The sequence below is a fragment of the Triticum urartu genome, chromosome 5 (genome assembly GCF_003073215.2).
Source record: "Triticum urartu cultivar G1812 chromosome 5, Tu2.1, whole genome shotgun sequence".
NCBI classification, from domain to species: Eukaryota; Viridiplantae; Streptophyta; class Magnoliopsida; order Poales; family Poaceae; genus Triticum; species Triticum urartu.
In genome coordinates, this window is record NC_053026.1 from 379,105,494 (window position 1) to 379,126,564 (window position 21,071).

Below are 21,071 nucleotides of genomic sequence, written 5' to 3' on the forward strand. Positions count from 1 at the left end.
ATGTTTCAGACTTATGTTTCATCAAGTAGATATACCCATATCTGCTCAAATCATCTGTGAAGGTCCGCGAGCCTCAACCCTCATCAAACCGCATACATCAGTATGTATTATTTCCAATAAGTCAGTTGCTCCCTCCATTGTTCCGGAGAACGGAGTCTTAGTCATCTTGCCCCCATGAGGCATGGTTTGCAAGCATCATGTGATTCCAAAAGCCCATCAGCATTGAGTTTCTTCATGCGCTTTACACCAATATGACCCAAACGGCAGTGCCACAAATAAGTTGCACTATCATTATTAACTTTGCATCTTTTCACTTCAATATTATGAATATGTGTATCACTATGATCGAGATCCAACAAACCATTTTCATTGGGTGTATAACTGATACGTCTCCAACGTATCTATAATTTATAAAGTGTTCATGCTATTATATTATCAACCCTGGATGTTTTACATGCATTTATATGCTATTTTATATGATTTTTGGGACTAACCTATTAACCTAGTGCCCAGTGCCAGTTTCTGTTTTTTCCTTGTTTTTGAGTTTTATAGAAAAGGAATATCAAACGGAGTCCAATTGACGTGCCAATTTTTGATGATTTTTATGGACCAAAAGAAGACCCCGGAGTAAAAGAGTTGGGCCAGGAGAGTCCCGGGGCGTCCATGAGGGTGGGGGGCGCGGCCACCCCCCAGGCATGTGGTCCTGCCTCGTGGACGCCGCGGGCACCTCCTTGACGTGAGATCGACGCCAAAAATTCCTATAAATACAGAAACCTCGGAAAATTAACCTAGATCAGGAGTTCCGCCGCCAGAAGCCTCCGTAGCCACCAAAAAGCATCTAGGCCCTCGCTGGCACCCTGCCGGAGGGGCCATCATCACCGGAGGGCATGGAGGAGGATCCCGGAGGGGCCATCATCACCATGAAGGCCAAGGACCAGAGGGAGAACCTCTCCCCATCTAGGGGGGAGGCCATGGAGGAGGAAGCACAAGGGGGAGAACCTCTCCTCCTCTCTCTCGGTGGCACCGGAGTACCATCGGGAGGGGAATCATCGCCGCGGTGATCGTCTTCATCAACATCACCATCCTCATCTCTTTTACGCGGTCCACTCTCCCGCACCCCGCTATAATACCTACTTGAACTTGGTGCTTTATGCCACATATTATGATCCAATGATGTGTTGCCATCCTATGATGTTTTGAGTAGATATCTTTTGTCTTTGGGTTGATTGATGATCTAGATTGGTATGAGTTGTATGTTTTACTTTGATGCTGTCCTATGGTGCCCTCCATGTCGCGCAAGCATGAGGGGTTCCCACTGTAGGGTGTTACAATACGTTCATGATTCGCTTATAGTGGGTTGGTGAGTGACTGAAACACAAACCCGAGTAAGGGGGTTGTTGTGTATGGGAATAAAGAGGACTTGATGCTTTAATGCTATGGTTGGGTTTTACCTTAATGATATTTAGTAGTTGCGGATGCTTGATAGAGTTCCAATCATAAGTTCATATGATCCAAGTAGAGAAAGTATGTTAGCTTATGCCTCTCCCTCATATGAAACTGCAATAGTGATCACCGGTCTTGTTAACGATTGCCTAGGACAATTCAACACCGATCCACCATTATTCCACACTCGCTATTTATAATATTTAATAATATATTCTAACAGCACCTACTTTCATATTTTAGCTCCCCGATATCATACAAAGTTATCCACTTCATACCCACAACATAGTTTTATTTCTCGTTTCTAGTTGGAAACAAACGTTCGGTGTACGTAGAGTCATATCAGTGGAAGATAGGGCTTGAGAGAATATTGATCTTACCTTTAGCTCCTTGTGGGTTCGACACTCCATACTTATCACTTCCACCTTTGGAAATTGCTATGATGATTCCTTGCACTTGGGGATTATCAAGCTCTTTTCTAGCGCAACTGCTGGGGAGCAATAGCGTGGAGTTGATATTCTCGTGTGTGTTCTTGTTTGCTTTCTTCACTAAGTAGATTTTGTTTTCCTTTTTGTTTATGTTTAGTTGTGGGTGAAACATACAAAAAAATTTAAAAGAATGAAAATACCAAAAAAATTACTTACCTCTCATGCCTAAAAAGTTTTTCAAAAAGAGAAGTGATTGGAAAGTTATGCATTGAAGAAGTGAGGGTCGACCTTGAGCACTCGTGTTCATGCTCACAGAAACAATGTAGAATTTTTCAAGCAAGTTTCTCTGTAAATAATTATCCCCTTATATATATCCATTGTATTATAAAAATAATGTGTCAAGCTTTGGTTTTAGGATGATTAGATTGCTTGTTTACTATGTGCAGAACAAAAACAGAAACTTTGGCTGTAGCGCGTGATTTTACATTTTTTTACTGGAAAGTCAAATGGGTATGAAACTTTTTGAACATTACTTATGTATAAATTTTTCAAATTGTCAAATTTATTTCATAATTTTTGGAGATACATAAGTTTACTAAACCTTAAGATTACTACAGACTGTCCTGTTTTAGACAGATTCTGTTTTTGATGCATAGTTTGCTTGTTTTGATGAAACTATCGATTTATATCAGTGGATTAAGCCATGGAAAAGTTATATTACAGTAGCTAAAATGCAAAAACAAAATATGAATTGGTTTACAACAGTACCTAGAGTAGTGATTTGCTTTATTATACTAACGAATCTCACAAAGTTTTTGTTGAAGTTTTTTGTGGATGAAGTGTTCGAAGAACGAGGAATTACCGATGTGATAAGAATAAAGAGAGGAAAGAGCTCAAGCTTGGGGATGCCCAAGGCACCCCAAGTAAGGGCGTGTTCTGAAGTCCTCCACGCTCCACACTCGGCAAACTTCTCGCGAGAAGTTAGGCCGAACGCTCTTAGCTTCGTGGAGCCAGTTTCTGGAAGCTGTACCGAGCCGTAGTGCGATTTGGTGGAGTAAAAGAAGCTAGGATTTCGCAGCTTCGCGGAATCCTCAGAAACGCGGAGTTCGTCAAATTACGCATGATGCCACCGCCAAGTGAGTTCTGGTAACGGTTCGTGCGATCCCGATTCTTATGTCGCCCGCCGTCCTCTCGATCGTTGGATCAGGCAGCGTGAACGCATCCTGACGCTCACCTCCAAACTGGGCCAAGTCCAGTCTCTCTCCTCCTCTCCCGAGTAGTCCTAAGGCCTCTTTTCCTCTTGAGTTAGATGGGCTTTTGACCGTCCAAGCGGGCTGCCAGCCCGCCTAGCGTGGAGAGGAGCTGGAAGCACATACAGAACGGTGCTAGCTTCTCGCTACAGGTGGAGTTTGGAGCGCGGCTGAGAAGCTGTGGAGTTGAGCGACGCGGAGGACTTCCGAACACGCTCTAAATATTCTAAGGATACTCAAGCATCTAAGCTTGGGGATGACCCAGTTGGCATCCCATCTTTCTTCTTCAACAATTACCGGTATACCTCGGTTTTTGTTTCGTTCACATGATTTGTGTCCTTTGTGTTTTTTGTTCTTCCTTTATGAACCATGCTAGTATTATATATCCCTTCATTGATTTATAGAATGCTTCATGTGCTTCACTTATATCTTTTAAGTATGATCTTATAGAATTGCTCTTTGTGCTTCACTTAAATCTTTTGAGTATGGTTTTATAGAATGCTTCGTGTGCTTCACTCGTACATTTTAAGCTTGGACATTGGTTAGTTTGTATTAATTGTAGAATTCTCCATGAACTTCACTTATATCTTTTGGAGTATGAATAATACTATCATCTAAAGCGGGTTTGGAAGAGTGTCAACTCTAGGAACTAGTGATCCCGCTATTCCGAATGAGAAGAATTTTGCTTATGCGGAGAGTAGAAAAATTTCTATGCTTGTATATCATGAAAAGAATGCTTTATGTGATGGTTATGTTGTTCAATTCATTCATGATGCTACTGAAAATTGTTATGAGGGAAGAATATATGCTTGTAGGAGTTGCAATAATACCAAGTTTCCTCTCTATGTGCTTAAAGTTTTGAAGTTATCCTTGTTTTTCCTTCCTATGCTAGTTGATTCTTGTTCCCATAAGTTGTGGACTCACAAAATCCCTAGGCATAGGAAGTGGGTTAGGTTTAAATGTGCTAGTCATATTCTTCATGATGCTCTCTTTATGCTCAAGTCTTATCTTTCATGTGAGCATCATTGAAATCATCATGCCTAGCTAAAAGGCATTAAAGAACAGCGCTTGTTGGGAGACAACCCAATATTTACCCTTACTATTTTTGTGTGTTTACATGATTAATATACTATAGTAATCATGTTTTATAGCTTTTTTTTCAATAAAGTGCCAAGTAAGACCTTTGGGAAGACTTGGGTGAAAGTTAATGTGATCTTGCTGTAAAAAACAGAAACTTTGCGCTCGCGAGATTAGCTGCCATTTTTTTTACAGAAGAGTGATTTGGTGCTGATTCTATTTGAAGAAGATTAATAGACAAATTCCTCACGTCCACCAATTTATTTCATAATTTTTTGAGTAGCATAAGTATGGTTAGTGTTCAGATCATTACATACTGTTCTGTTTCTGACAGATTCGGTTTTCATTGCATAGTTTGCTTGTTTTCTAGTTTCTATGACTTATATTCCTCAATATAAATTATAGAAATGATATGGTACAGTAGGCATTGTGTGAGAAAAATTACGATCTTTGTCTTTGACAGTACCAAGGTGAATGGTTTACTCTTTATCATACTAACCTATCTCACGAAGTTCCATTAAGTTTTGTGTGATTGAAGTTTTCAAGCTTTGGGTGAGATATCGATATGAGGAGAATAAGGAGTGGAAAGACCCTAAGCTTGGGGATGCCCGAGACACCCCAAGGTAATATTCAAGGAAGACTCAAGCGCCTAAGCTTGGGGATGCCCCAGAAGGCATCCCCTCTTTCGTCTTCAAAACTATCGGTATACCTTACTCGGAGCTATATTTTTATTCGTCACATGATATGTGTTTTGCTTGGAGCGTATTTTCAATTTTACTTGTTGTTTGAATAAAATCATTGGATCTGAGTTATTAAATGAAAAAGAATCCTCCCATGGCTAGTTAATTATTTGACTACTCAGTGTCCTTCACTATTATCTTTTGGAGTAGTTTGTTATTTACTCACGTGCTTCACGTATATCCTATGAGTAAATGGTTGAATAATTGAATATCATAAATCTGAATTTATATATGTTTCATATGCTTATACAATGGGGAGTAATGACTTCACATAGAATAATTATAGGTAGAAAACTTATTGAAATTTAGCAAACGTAGAATTGGTCACTTGTACAATTCATGAAAGAATATTGAAGGAAGAGAGATTTCACATATAAATATACTATCTTGGACATCTTTTGTAATTGTGAGCACTCATTAAAATATGACATGCTAAAAGGTTGATGTCGGACAAGGAAGACAACGTAATGGGTTATGTTTTCTCATATCCGAAATAAAGTATATTGTCTTGGATCATCCAACATGTTGAGTTTGCTTTTCCCCCTCATGCTAGCCAAATTCTTTGCACCAAGTAGAGATACTACTTGTGCTTCCAAACATTCCTTAAACCAGTTTTGCCATGAGATTCCACCATACCTACCTATGGATTGAGTAAGATCCTTCAAGTAAGTTTTCATCGGTGCATGCAATAAAAATTTCCCTCTAAATATGTATGATCTATTAATGTGGAGAAAATAAGCTTTATACGATCTTGTGATGTGGAAGAAATAAAAGCGACGGACAGCATAATAAAGGTCCATATCACAAGTGCCAATATAAAGTGGCGTTCTTTTGCATTAAGATTTTGTGCATCCAACCATAAAAGCGCATGACAACCTCTGCTTCCCTCTGCGAAGGGCCTATCTTTTACTTTTATCTTCTACCTTATGCAAGAGTCATGGTGATCTTCACCTTTCCTTTTTACATTTTATCATTTGGCAAGCACATTGTGTTGGAAAGATCCTGATATATATATCCAATTGGATGTAAGTTATCATGAACAATCATTGTTGACATTACCCTTGAGGTAAAAGGTTGGGAGGCGAATCTATAAGCCCCTATCTTTCTCTATTTCTGATTAAACTTTGAACCCATAAATATCACGTGAGTGTTAGCAATTGTGAAATATTAAATGATAGTTGAGTATGTGGAGTTTGCTAAACCAAAGCTCTGACATAGACCCTTCCTGAAAATAAGATGAATTGCAATTGTTTGATGACTGAGAATATAGTTTGTTAGTTTCAAGAAAGTTTATGATATATACTTTAACATGTGAATAGCTTGTTACTTGATCATGAAAAGTTTTATGAAGATGAGCTACTGTTATGATATATATTGATGTTATAAAAAGTGATTGAAACTATCATTGATGAAACTTATGCACTTGCTAGCATTCACATTTCATAAATTATTTCTTTTATCATTTACCTACTCGAGGACGAGCAGGAATTAAGCTTGGGGAAGCTGATACGTCTCCAACGTATCTATAATTTATGAAGTGTTCATGCTATTATATTGTCAACCTTGCATGTTTTATATGCATTTATATGCTATTTTATATGATTTTTGGGACTAACCTATTAACCTAGTGCCTAGTGCCAGTTTCTGTTTTTTCCTTGTTTTTGAGTTTTACAAAAAAGGAATATCAAACGGAGTCCAATTGACGTGCCAATTTTTGATGATATTTTATGGACCAAAATAAGACCCCAAAGTAAAAGAGTTGGGCTAGGAGAGTCCCGGGGCATCCACGAGGGTGGGGGGCGCACCCACCCCCCAGGCATGTGGTCGTGCCTCGTGGACGCCTCGGGCACCTCCTTGACATGAGACCGACGCCAAAAATTCCTATAAATACAAGAAAATTAACCTAGATCGGGAGTTCCGCCGCCAGAAGCCTCTATAGCCATCGAAAACCAATCTAGGCCCTCTCTGGCACCCTGCCGGAGGGGGCCATCATCACCAGACGGCATGGAGGAGGATCCCGGAGGGGCCATCATCACCATGAAGGCCAAGGACCAGAGGGAGAACCTCTCCCCATCTAGGGGGGAGGCCATGGATGAGGAAGCACAAGGGGGAGAACCTCTCCTCCTCTCTCTCGGTGGCACCGGAGTACCATCGGGAGGGGAATCATCGGTCATCGCCGTGGTGATCGTCTTCATCAACATCACCATCATCATCACCATCATCATCTCTTTTACGCGGTCCACTCTCCTGCACCCCGCTGTAATCCCTACTTGAACTTGGTGCTTTATGCCACATATTATGATCCAATGATGTGTTGCCATCTTATGATGTTTTGAGTAGATATCTTTTGTCTTTGGGTTGATTGATGATCTAGATTGGTATGAGTTGTATGTTTTACTTTGATGTTGTCCTATGGTGCCCTCCGTGTTACGCAAGCATGAGGGGTTCCCACTGTAGGGTGTTGCAATACGTTCATGATTCGCTTATAGTGGGTTGGTGAGTGACTGAAACACAAACCCGAGTAAGGGGGTTGTTGCGTATGGGAATAAAGAGGACTTGATGCTTTAATGCTATGGTTGGGTTTTACCTTAATGATCTTTAGTAGTTGCGGATGCTTGCTAGAGTTCCAGTCATAAGTGCATATGATCCAAGTAGAGAAAGTATGTTAGCTTATGCCTCTCCCTCATATGAAACTGCAATAGTGATCACCGGTCTTGTTAACGGTTGCCTAGGACAATTCCGCACACCGATCCACCATTATTCCACACTCGCTATTTATAATATTTAATAATATATTCTAACAGCACCTACTTTCATATTTTAGCTCCCCGATATCATACAAAGTTATCCACTTCAAACCCACAACATAGTTTTATTTCTCGTTTCTAGTTGGAAACAAACGTTCGGTGTACGTAGAGTCGTATCAGTTTTAGATAGGGCTTGAGAGAATATTGATCTTACCTTTAGCTCCTTGTGGGTTCGACACTCCATAGTTATCACTTCCACCTTTGGAAATTGCTACGATGATTCCTTGCACTTGGGGATTATCAATAACCATAGAAGGTTTTATTCATGTAAACAGAACAACAATTATTCTCTAACTTAAATGAATAATCGTATTGCAATAAACATGATCAAATCATATTCATGCTCAACGCAAACACAAAATAACATTTATTTAGGTTCAGTACTAATCCCGAAAGTATAGGGAGTGTGCGATGATGATCATATCATTCTTGGAACCACTTCCAACAGTCATCGTCACTTCACCCTTAACTAGTCTCTGTTCATTCTGCAACTCCCGTTTCAAGTTACTACTCTTAGCAACTAAACTAGTATCAAATATCGAGGGGTTTCTATAAACACTAGTAAAGTACACATCAATAACATGTATATCATATATACCTTTGTTCATTTCGCCATCCTTCTTATCTGCCAAGTATCTAGGGGCAGTTCCACTTCCAGTGACCCTTTCCTTTACAGTAGAAGCACTCAGTTTCAGGCTTGGGTCTAGCTTTGGGCTTCTTCATTGGAGTGGCAACTTGCTTGCCATTATTCTTGAAGTTCTCTTTCTTTCCCTTTCCCTTTTACTTGAAACTAGTGGTTTTGTCAACCATCAACATTTGATGCTTTTCTTGATTTCTACCTTCATCGATTTCAGCATCACGAAGAGCTTGGGAATCGTTTTCGTCATCCCTTGCATATTATAGTTCATCACTAAGTTCTAGTAACTTGGTGATAGTGACTAGAGAACTTTATCAATTACTATATTATCTAGAAGATTAACTCCCACTTGATTGAAGCAATTGTAGTACCCAGACAATCTGAGCATATACTCATTGGTTGAGCTATTCTCCTCCATCTTGTAGGCAACATACTGTAAGAGGTCTCATACCTCTCGACACGGGCATGAGTTATGAAATACCAATTTCAACTCTTAGAACATCTTATATGTTTCGTGGCATTCAAAACATTTTTGAAGGCCCGGTTCTAAGCCGTAAAGCATGGTGCACTAAACTATTAAGTAGTCATCATATCAAGCTTTGTCAAACGTTCATAACATCTGCATCTGCTCCTGCAATAGTTATGTCACCTAGCGGTGCATCAAGGACATAATTCTTCTGTGCAGCAACGAGGATAATCCTCAGATCACGGATCCAATCCGCATCATTGCTACTATCATCTTTCAACATAGTTTTATCTAGGAACCTATCATAAATAAAATGGGGAAGCTATACGCGAGCAATTGATCTACAACATAGATATGCAAATACTATCAGGACTAAGTTCATGATAAATTTAAGTTCAATTAATCATATTACTTAAGAACTCCCACTGCTACCTCTTGAGGACTTGCATTGGTTTTCCCTTGAAGAGGAAAGGGTGGTGCAGCAAAGTAGCGTAAGTATTTGCCTCAGTTTTTTAGAACCAAGGTATCAATACAGTAGGAGGCTACGCGCGAGTCCCTCGCACCTACACAAAACAAATAAATCCTCGCAACCAACACGATAAGGGGTTGTCAATCCCTACACGGTCACTTACGAGAGTGAGATCTGATAGATATGATAAGATAATGTTTTTGGTATTTTTATGATAAAGATGAAAAGTAAAATAAAAGCAACGAAAACAACTAAGTATTGGAAGATTAATATGATGAAGATAGACCCGGGGGCCATAGATTTCACTAGTGGCTTCTCTCAAGAGCATAGGTATTTTATGATGGGTGAAAAAATTACTATTGAGCAATTGACAGAATTGAGCATAGTTATGAGAATATCTAGGTATGATCATGTATATAGGCATCACGTCCGAGACAAGTAGACCGACTCCTGCCTGCATCTACTACTATTACTCCACACATCGACCGCTATCCAGCATGCATATAGAGTATTAAGTTCATAAGAACAGAGTAACGCCTTAAGCAAGATGACATGATGTAGAGGGATAAACTCATGCAATATGATGAAAACCCCATCTTGTTATCCTCGATGGCAACAAGACAATACATGCCTTGCTGCCCCTACTGTCACTGGGAAAGGACACCGCAAGATTGAACCCAAAGCTAAACACTTCTCCCATTGCAAGAAAGATCAATCTAGTAGGTCAAACTAAACTGATAATTCGAAGAGACATGCAAAGAGAACCAATCATACATAAAAGAATTCAGAGAAGATTCAAATATTGTTCATAGATAAACTTGATCATAAACCCACAATTCATCGGCCTCAACAAACACACCGCAAAAGAGGATTACATCGAATAGATCTCCACAAGAGAGGGGGAGAACTTTTTATTGAGATCCAAAAAGAGAGAAGAAGCCATCTAGCTAATAACTATGGACCCGAAGGTCTGAGGTAAACTACTCACACTTCATCGGAGAGGCTATGGTGTTGATGTAGAAGCCCTCCATGATTGATGCCCCCTCCGGTGGAGCTCCGCAACAGGCCCCAAGATGGGATCTCGTGGATACAGAAAGTTACAGCGGTGGAATTAGGGATTTGGGTCCGTATCTGATCGTTTGGGGTACGTAGGTATATATAGGAGGAAGAAGTACGTTGGTGGAGCAACAGGGGGCCCACGAGGGTGGAGGGTGCGCCTGGGGGGTAGAGGTGCCCCCTACCTCGTGGCCTCCGTGTTGGTTGCTTGACGTAGGGTCCAAGTCTCCTGGATCTTGTTCGCTCCAAAAATCACGTTCCCGAAGGTTTCATTCCGTTTGGACTCCGTTTGATATTCCTTTTCTTTGAAACCCTAAAATAGGCAAAAAAAACAACAATTTTGGGCTGGGCCTCCGGTTAATAGGTTAGTCCCAAAAATAATATAAAAGTGGATAATAAAGCCCAATAATGTCCAAAACAGAAGATAATATATCATGGAGCAATCAAAAATTATAGATACGTTGGAGACGTATCAAGCATCCCCAAGCTTAATTCCTACTCGTCCTCGAGTAGGTAAATGATAAAAATAGAATTTTTGATGTGGAATGCTACTTGGCATATTTTCAATGTAATTTTTCTTAATTGTGGTATGAATATTCAGATCCGAAAGATTCAAGACAAAAGTTCAATATTGACATAAAAATAATAATACTTCAAGCATACTAAATAAGCAATTATGTCTCTTCAAAATAACATGGCCAAAGAAAGTTATCCCTACAAAATCATATAGTCTGACTATGCTCTATCTTCACCACACAGAGTATATAAATCATGCACAACCCCGATAACAAGCCAAGCAATTGTTTCATACTTTTGACATTCTCAAACTTTTTCAATCTCCATGCAATACATGAGTGTGAGCCATGGACATAGCACTTTAGGTGGAATAGAGTGGTGGTTGTGGAGGAGACAAAAAGGGAGAAGATAGTCTCACATCAACTAGGCATATCAATGGGCTATGGAGATGCCCATCAATATATATCAATGTGAGTGAGTAGGGATTGCCATGCAACGGATGCACTAGAGCTATAAGTATATGAAAGCTCAACAAAAGAAACTAAGTGGGTGTGCATCCAACTTGCTTGCTCACGAAGACCTAGGGCATTTTGATGAAGCCCATCATTGGAATATACAAGCCAAGTTCTATAATGAAAAATTCCCACTAGTATATGAAAGTGATAAAAAGGAGACTCTCTAATATGAAGATCATGGTGCTACTTTGAAGCACAAGTGTGGTAAAAGGATAGTAGCATTGTCCCTTCTCTCTTTTTCTCTCATTTCTTTATTTGGGCCTTTTCTCTTTTTTATGGCCTCTTTTTTTCGTCTGGAGTCTCATCCCGACTTGTGGGGGAATCATAGTCTCCATCATCCTTTCCTCACTGGGACAATGCTCTAATAATGATGATCATCACACTTTTATTTTCTTACAACTCAAGAATTACAACTCGATACTTAGAACAAAATATGACTCTATGTGAATGCCTCCGGTGGTGTACCGGGATATGCAATGACTCATGAGTGACATGTATGAAAGAATTATGAACGGTGGCTTTGCCACAAATACAATGTCAACTACATGATCATGCAAAGCAATATGACAATGATGGAGCGTGTCATAGTAAACGGAGCGGTGGAAAGTTGCATGGCAATATATCTCGGAATGGCTATGAAAATGCCATGATAGGTAGGTATGGTGGCTGTTTTGAGGAAGGTGTATGGTGGGTGTATGATACCGGCGAAAGGTGCGCGGTATTAGAGAGGCTAGCAATGGTGGAAGGGTGAGAGTGCGTATGATCCATGGACTCAACATTAGTTATAAAGAACTCATATACTTATTGCAAAAATCTACAAGTTATCAAAGCAAAGTATTACTCGCATGCTCCTAGGGGGATAGATTGGTAGGAAAAGACCATCGCTCATCCCCGACCGCCACTCATAAGGAAGACAATCAATAAATAAATCATGCTTCGACTTCATCACATAACGGTTCACCATACGTGCATGCTATGGGAATCACAAACTTTAACACAATTATTTCTTAAATTCACAACTACTCAACTAGCATGACTCTAATATCACCATCTCCATACCTCAAAACAATCATCAAGCATCAAACTTCGCATAGTATTCAACACACTCATAAGAGAATTTTATTATTAATCTCATATACCTAGCATATTAGGATTATTTAACAATTACCATGCTATTTAAGACTCTCAAAATAATCTAAGTGAAGCATGAGATATCAATAGTTTCTATAAAACAAATCCACCACCGCACTCTAAAAGATATAAGTGAAGTACTAGAGCAAAACTATATAACTCAAAAGATATAAGTGAAGCACATAGAGTATTCTAATAATTTCCGAATCATGTGTGTCTCTCTCAAAAGGTGTGTACAGCAAGGATGATTGTGGTAAACTAAAAAGAAAAGACTCAAATCATACAAGACGCTCCAAGAAAAACACATAACATGTGGTGAATAAAAATATAGCTCCAAGTAAAGTTACTGATAGAAGTAGACGAAAGAGGGGATGCCTTCCGGGGCATCCCCAAGCTTTGTCTTTTAGGTGTCCTTAGATTATCTTGGGGGTACCATGGGCATACCCAAGCTTAGGCTCTTGCCACTCCTTGTTCCATAATCCATCAAATCTTTACCCAAAACTTGAAAAGTTCATAACACAAAACTTAAAGTAGAAAATCTCGAGAGCTCCGTTAGCGAAAGAAAACAAAAGACCACTTAAAGGTACTGTAATGAACTCATTATTTATTTATATTGGTGTTAAACCTACTGTATTACAACTTCCCTATGGTTTATAAACTAATTTACTAGCCATAGATTCATGAAAATAAGCAAACAACACACGAAAATCAGAATCTGTCAAAAATAGAACAGTCTGTAGTAATCTGTAGCTAGTGCAAGATCTGGAACCCCAAAAATTCTAAAATAAATTGCTGGACATGACGAATTTATCTGTTAATCATATGCAAAAATAATAACTAAATATAACTTCACAAATAAAAATGGCAGCAGTTCTCGTGAGCGCTAAAGTTTCTGTTTTTTACACCAAGATTAACAAGACTTTCCCCGAGTCTTCCCAATGGTTCTACTTGGCACAAAAACTAATTAAACACAAAAAACACAACCGAAACAGAGGCTAGATAAATTATTTATTACTAAACAGGGGCAAAAATCAAGGAATAAAATAAAATTGGGTTGGCTCCCAACAAGCGCTATCATTTAACGCCCCTAGCTTGGCATAAAAAGCAAGGATAGATCTAGGTATTGCCATCTTTGGTAAGTAATTCTTCAATGATGCATCTACCATCCTTAGGAATTTCTTTCTTTTTACTGATTATCAAACTTTTAGGCACAAGATCGAAAAAATCATTAGCAGCAAATGGTTCCTTAATGATAGCAAAAAGATTAGGATGAACACTTATAGATTTGAGATCCGCAGTTTCTTTGCTAGAGGATTCACCTTTATTTTCAGGAACATACATAAGCTTGGCAATTTTAGTAGGAGGACTTGGAGTATTCTTTACGGAAGAAAAAGCGGTTCCCAAGTTGGTAATGACACCCTCAAGTTTATCGATTCTAGTGGAATCATGATTTTTTTCTTTCATTAACTATAGGTTCCTTCTCTTTAATATTTTTGAAAGTTACTCCTACTTTAGATCCATATTGGGTAATTTGGTTGTGGATCTTTTTATCGAAATTTTCAATTAACTCAACGGTAGCAACTTTATTTTCAATAATTTCAAGTTTTTGCATTACATGCTCCAAAGTTAACATAGTTCCATTAACGAAAAGAGGTGGTGAGCCAAACAAATCTATCATAGCATTATAAGAATCAAAAGTACGGCTACCCAAGAAGTTCCCTCCGGTAATGGTATCAAGGATATATCTGTTCCAAGGAGTAGTGCCTACATAAAAATTGCAAAGAAGAATGGAAGTAGATTGCTTCCAGGTAGATCTACTTTGAGCACTGCAAATTCTATACCAAGCGTCTTTTAGATTTTCTCTCTCCCTTTGCTTAAAATTTAGAACTTCATTCTCAGGAGACAACGGAGAAGATAGCGGACTCGCCATAACGACAAGTAAACGAGGAATGGGCAAAAAGAGGCAAATAGAGAAAGAGAGGGAGGATAGAGAGAGAGAGGGCGAATAAAATGGCAAGGGTGAAGTGGGGGAGAGGAAAATGAGAGGCAAATGGCAAATAATGTAATGCGAGAGATAAGGGTTTGTGATGGATACTTGGTATGTTGACTTTTGCGTAGACCTCCCTGGCAACGGCACCAGAAATCCTTCTTGCTACCTCTTGAGCACTTGTGTTGGTTTTTTCTTGAAGAGGAAAGGGTGGTGCAGCAAAGTAGCGTAAGTATTTCCCTCAGTTTTTGAGAACCAAGGTATCAATCCAGTAGGAGGCTACGCGCGAGTCCCTCGCACCTACACAAAACAAATAAATCCTCGCAACCAATGCGATAAGGAGTTGTCAACCCCTACACGGTCACTTACGAGAGTGAGATCTGATAGATTTGATAAGATAATATTTTTGGTATTTTTATGATAAAGATGCAAAGTAAAATAAAAGGCAATGAAAACAACTAAGTATTGGAAGATTAATATGATGAAGATAGACCCGGGGGCCATAGCTTTCACTAGTGGCTTCTCTCAAGAGCATAGGTATTTTACGGTGGGTGAACAAATTACTGTTGAGCAATTGACAGAATTGAGCATAGTTATGAGAATATCTAGGTATGATCATGTATATAGGCATCACGTCTGAGACAAGTAGACCGACTCCTGCCTTCATCTACTACTATTACTCCACACATCGACCGCTATCCAGCATGCATCTAGAGTATTAAGTTCATAAGAACAGAGTAACGCCTTAAGCAAGATGACATGATGTAGAGGGATAAACTCATGCAATATGATGAAAACCCCATCTTGTTATCCTCGATGGCGACAATACAATACGTTCCTTGCTTCCCCTACTATCACTGGAAAGGACACCGCAAGATTGAACCCAAAGCTAAGCACTTCTCCCATTGCAAGAAAGATCAATCTAGTAGGCCAAACTAAACTAATAATTCGAAGAGACTTGCAAAGATAACCAATCATACATAAAAGAATTCAGAGAAGATTCAAATATTGTTCATAGATAAACTTGATCATAAACCCACAATTCATTGGTCTCAACAAACACACCGCAAAAGAGGATTACATCGAATAGATCTCCACAAGAGAGGGGGAGAACTTTGTATTGAGATCCAAAAAGAGAGAAGAAGCCATCTAGCTAATAACTATGGACCCGAAGGTCTGAGGTAAACTACTCACACTTCATCGGAGAGGCTATGGTGTTGATGTAGAAGCCATCCGTGATTGATGCCCCCTCCGGCGGAGCTCCGCAACAGGCCCCAAGATGGGATCTCGTGGATACAGAAAGTTACGGCGGTGGAATTAGGGTTTTGGCTGCGTATCTGATTGTTTGGGGGTACGTAGGTATATATATAGGAGGAAAAAGTATGTCGGTGGAGCAACAGGGGGCCCATGAGGGTGGAGGGCACGCCTGGGGGGGTAGGCGCGTCCCCTACCTCGTGGCCTCCCTGTTAGTTGCTTGGCGTAGGGTCCAAGTCTCCTGGATCTTGTTCGTTCCAAAAATCACGTTCCCGAAGGTTTCATTCCATTTGGACTCCGTTTGATATTCCTTTTCTTCGAAACCCTAAAATAAGCAAAAAAATAGCAATTCTGGGCTGGGCCTCCGGTTAATAGGTTAGTCCCAAAAATAATATAAAAGTGGATAATAAAGCCCAATAATTTCCAAAACAGAAGATAATATAGCATGGAGCAATCAAAAATTATAGATACGTTGGAGACGTATGACACACTTAGATAGACATCCCTATAATCATCTAAGTGATCACGTGATCCATGTCAACTAAACCATGTCCGATCATCACGTGAGATGGAGTAGTTTTCAATGGTGAACATCACTATGTTGATCATATCTACTATATGGTTCATGCTCGACCTTTCGGTCTCCAGTGTTCCGAGGCCATATCTGCATATGCTAGGCTCGTCAAGTTTAACCCGAGTATTCCGCGTGTGCAAAACTGGCTTACACCCGTTGTATGTGAACGTAGAGCTTATCACACCCGATCATCACGTGGTGTCTCAGCACGAAGAACTATCCCAATGGTGCATACTTACGAAGAACACTTATACCTTGAAATTTAGTGCGAGATCATCTTATAATGCTACCGCCGAACTAAGCAAAATAAGATGCATAAAGGATAAACATCATATGCAATCAAAATATGTGACATGATATGGCCATCATCATCTTGTTCCTTTGATCTCCATCTCCAAAGTACCGTCATGATCTCCATCGTCACCGGCATGACACCATGATCTCCATCATCTTGATCTTTATCAACGTGTCGTCACATGGTCGTCTCGCCAACTACTGCTTTTGCAACTATTGCTATCGCATAGCGATAAAGTAAAGCAATTGTATGGCGCTTGCATCTTATGCAATAAAGAGACAACCATAAGGCTTCTGCTAGTTGCTGATAACTTTAACAAAACATGATCATCTCATACAACAATTTATATCTCATCACGTCTTGACCATATCACATCACAACATGCCCTGCAAAAACAAGTTAGACGTCCTCTACTTTGTTGTTGCAAGTTTTACGTGGCTGCTACGGGCTTCTAGCAAGAACCGTTCTTACCTACGCATCAAAAACCACAACGCGGTATAGTGATTGCTTTTTGATCTTCAGAAAGAACCTTGTTCATTGAATCTGATTCAACTAAAGCTGGAGAAACAGACACCTACTAGCCACCTGTGTGCGAAGCACGTCAGTAGAACCAGTCTCGCGTAAGCGTACGCGTAATGTCGGTCTAGGCCGCTTCATCCAACAATGCCGCTGAATCAAGAATCAACTAGTGACAGCAAGCAATAGATATATATATATACCCACGCCCACAACTCCTTTGTGTTCTACTTGTGCATATAACATCTACGCATAAACCTAGCTCGGATGCCACTGTTGGGGAATGCAGTAATTTCAAAAACATTTCCTACGCACACGCAAGATCATGATGATGCATAGCAATGAGAGGGGAAGAGTGTTGTCCACGTACCCTCATAGACTGTAGGCGGAAATGTTATGACAACGCGGTTGATGTAGTCGTATGTCTTCACGATCGACTGATCCTAGTACCGAAAGTACGGCACCTCCGCAATCTGCACACGTTCGGCTCGGTGACGTCCCACGAACTCACGATCCAGAAGAGTGTCGTGGGAGAGCTTCGTCAGCACGACGGCGTGATGACGGTGTTGATGATGCTACTGGAACAGGGCCTCGCCTAAGCAATGCTACGATGTGACCGAGGTGGATTATGGTGGAGGGGGGCACCGCACACGGCTAAGAGATCAATGATCAACTTGTGTCTATGGGGTGCCCCTGGCTACGTATATAAAAGATGGAGGGAGGAGGAGGCTGGCCCTCATAGGGCGCGCCCAAAGTGTGGAGTCCTACTAGGACTCCCTAATCCTAGTAGGATTCCACCTCCCATATGGAATAGGAAAAAGGGAAGGGAGAAGGATATGGAAGGAAGGGGGCGCCCCCTTTCCCTAGTCCAATTCGGACCAGTCCATGGGAAAGGGGTGCGGCCACACTTGAGGCCTTTCTCTCCTTTCCCGTATGGCCCATTAAGGCCCAATACGAATTCCCATAACTCTCCGGTACTCCGAAAAATACTCGAATCACTCGAAACCTTTCCGATGTCTGAATATAGCCTTCCAATATATCGATCTTTATGTCTCAACCATTTCAAGACTCCTTGTCATGTCTCCGATCTCATCCGGGACTCCGAACAAACTTCATCAAATCACATAACTCATAATACAAATCATCACAGAATGTTAAGCGTGCGGACCCTACGGGTTTGAGAACTATGTAGACATGACCAAGACTCATCTCCGGTTAATAACCAATAGCGGAACCTGAATGCTCATATTGGTTCCTACATATTCTACGAAGATCTTTATCGGTCAAACCGCATAACAACATACGTTGTTCCCTTTGTCATCGGTATGTTACTTTCCTGAGATTCGATCGTTGGTATCTCAATACCTAGTTCAATCTCGTTACCGGCAAGTCTCTTTACTCGTTCTGTAATGCATCATCCCGCAACTAACTCATTAGTTACATTGCTTGCAAGGCTTATAGTGATGCGCATTACCGAGAGGGCCCAGAGATACCTCTCCGATAGACGGAGTGACAAATCCTAATCTCAATCTATGCCAACTCAACAAACACCATTGGAGACACCTGTAGAGCATCTTTATAATCACCCAGTTACGCTATGATGTTTGATAGCACACAAGGTGTTCCTCCGGTATTCGGGAGTTGCATAATCTTATAGTCAGAGGAACATGTATAAGTCATGAAGAAAGCAGTAGCAATAAAACTGAACGATTATTATGCTAAGCTAACGGATGGGTCTTGTCCATCACATCATTCTCTAATGATGTGATCCCGTTCATCAAATGATAACACATGTCCACGGCTGGGAAACTTAACCATCTTTGATTAACGAGCTAGTCAAGTAGAGGCATACTAGGGACACTCTGTTTGTCTATGTATTCACACATGTACTAAGTTTCCGGTTAATACAATTCTAGAATGAATAATAAACATTTATCATGATATAAGGAAATATAAATAACAACTTTATTATTGCCTCTGGGGCATATTTCCTTCAATTTTATAGCAACTTTATATCATTTATTGGCACTAACCTATTGATCCAGTGCCCAGTGTCAGTTGTTGTTTTTTGCTTGTTTTTTACATCGCAAGAAATCATTATCAAATGGAGTCCAAACACAACGAAACTTTATGTGAATTTTTCATGGACCAGAAGACCACCAGTGGGCCAAAGAAGCACCTGGGGGTGCCCCGAGGGGGGCGCGCCTGGGCCCCAGGCGCGCCCAGGTGGGTTGTGCCCACCTTGGTGACCTCCCACACCCCCTCTTTACCCTATAAATTTACAAATATTTCGAAAACCCTCAGGGTTACCCTAGATCAGAAGTTCTGCCGCCGCAAGGCTCTGTAGCCATGGAAAACCAATTTAGACCCTTTCCGGCACCCTGCCGGAGGGGGAATCATCTCCGGTGGCCATCTTCATCATCCCGGCGGCCACCACGATGAGGAGGGAGTAGTCCACCCTTGGGGCTGAGGGTTTGTACTAGTAGCTATGTGCTTAATATATCTCTCTCGTGTTCTTGAGATGTCATGATCTTGATGTATTGCGGGCTTTGTTAATATAGTCGGATCATATGGCGTTTTCCCCTCTCCATCTTGTTCTGATGAATTGAGTTTTGCCCTTTGAGATTTCGTTGTTATCGGATTGAATACTTTTATGTATTTGAGAACACTTGATATATGTCTTGCAATTGAAAACTCGTGGTGACAATGGGGTATCGTATTGATTCACTTGATATATGTTTTGGCACTTAACTCACGGATTCCCGACGTGACATTGGGGTAATATATGCATAGGGGTTGATGCACGTTCTTGTCTTTGTTTCTCTGATAGAAATCTTGGGGCACTCTTTGAAGTTCTTTGTGTTGGATTGAGTATTATGAATATGAATTTGCTTTGGTGTTATTTTAGTATGAACTGTAGGATAGATCGAACGGAAAGAATAGCTTTGTGTTATTTTAGTACAAACTCTTGAATAGATCGAACGGAAAGAATAGCTTTGAGGTGGTTTCGTACCATACAAACAATTTATTCTTATGTTCTCTGCTAGATAGGAACTTTTGAGTGATTCTTCATCGCACTTTGAGGGATGGTTATATGATCAACTATATTAGCATTGTTGAGAGGTTGCACTAGCGAAAGTACGGACCCTAGGCCTCATTTTCAAGCATTGCAATACCGTTTTTGTGCCCATTTATTATTTGCTACCATGCTGTTTTTATTTATTCAGATTATAAAAATATATTTCTACCATCCATATTACACTTTTATCACCATCTCTTCGCCGAACTAGTGCACCTATACAACTTGCTATTGTATTGGGTGTGTTGGGGACACAAGAGATTTCTTGTATTTGGTTGCAGGGTTGTTTGAGAGAGACCATCTTCATCCTAAACCTCTCATGGATTGATAAACTTTAGGTCATCCACTTGGGGGAAAATTGCAACTGTCCTACAAAACTCTGCGCTTGGAGGCCCAACACGTGTCTACAAGAATAAAGTTGCATAGTAGACATCAAGCTTGCGTTGGTTTTTCCCTTGAAGAGGAAATGGTGATGCAGCAAAGTAGAGTAAGTATTTCCCTCAGTATGAGAACGAAGGTATCAATCCAGTAGGAGACAACGAACAAGTCACCGAATACCTGCAGAAACAATCAACAACTTGCACCCTACGCGATAAAGGGGTTGTCAATCCCTTCACGGTTACTTGCAAAAGTGAGATCTGATGGAGATAGGTAAACAGTAAAGTAAATATTTTTGGTATTTTTGGTTTATAGATCGGAAAGTAAAAGATTGAAAAGGAAGTAAATCGGAAACTAAAATTGTAGATCGAAAACTTATATGATGGAAAATAGACCCGGGGCCATAGGTTTCACTAGAGGCTTCTCTCAAGATAGAAAATATTACGGTGGGTG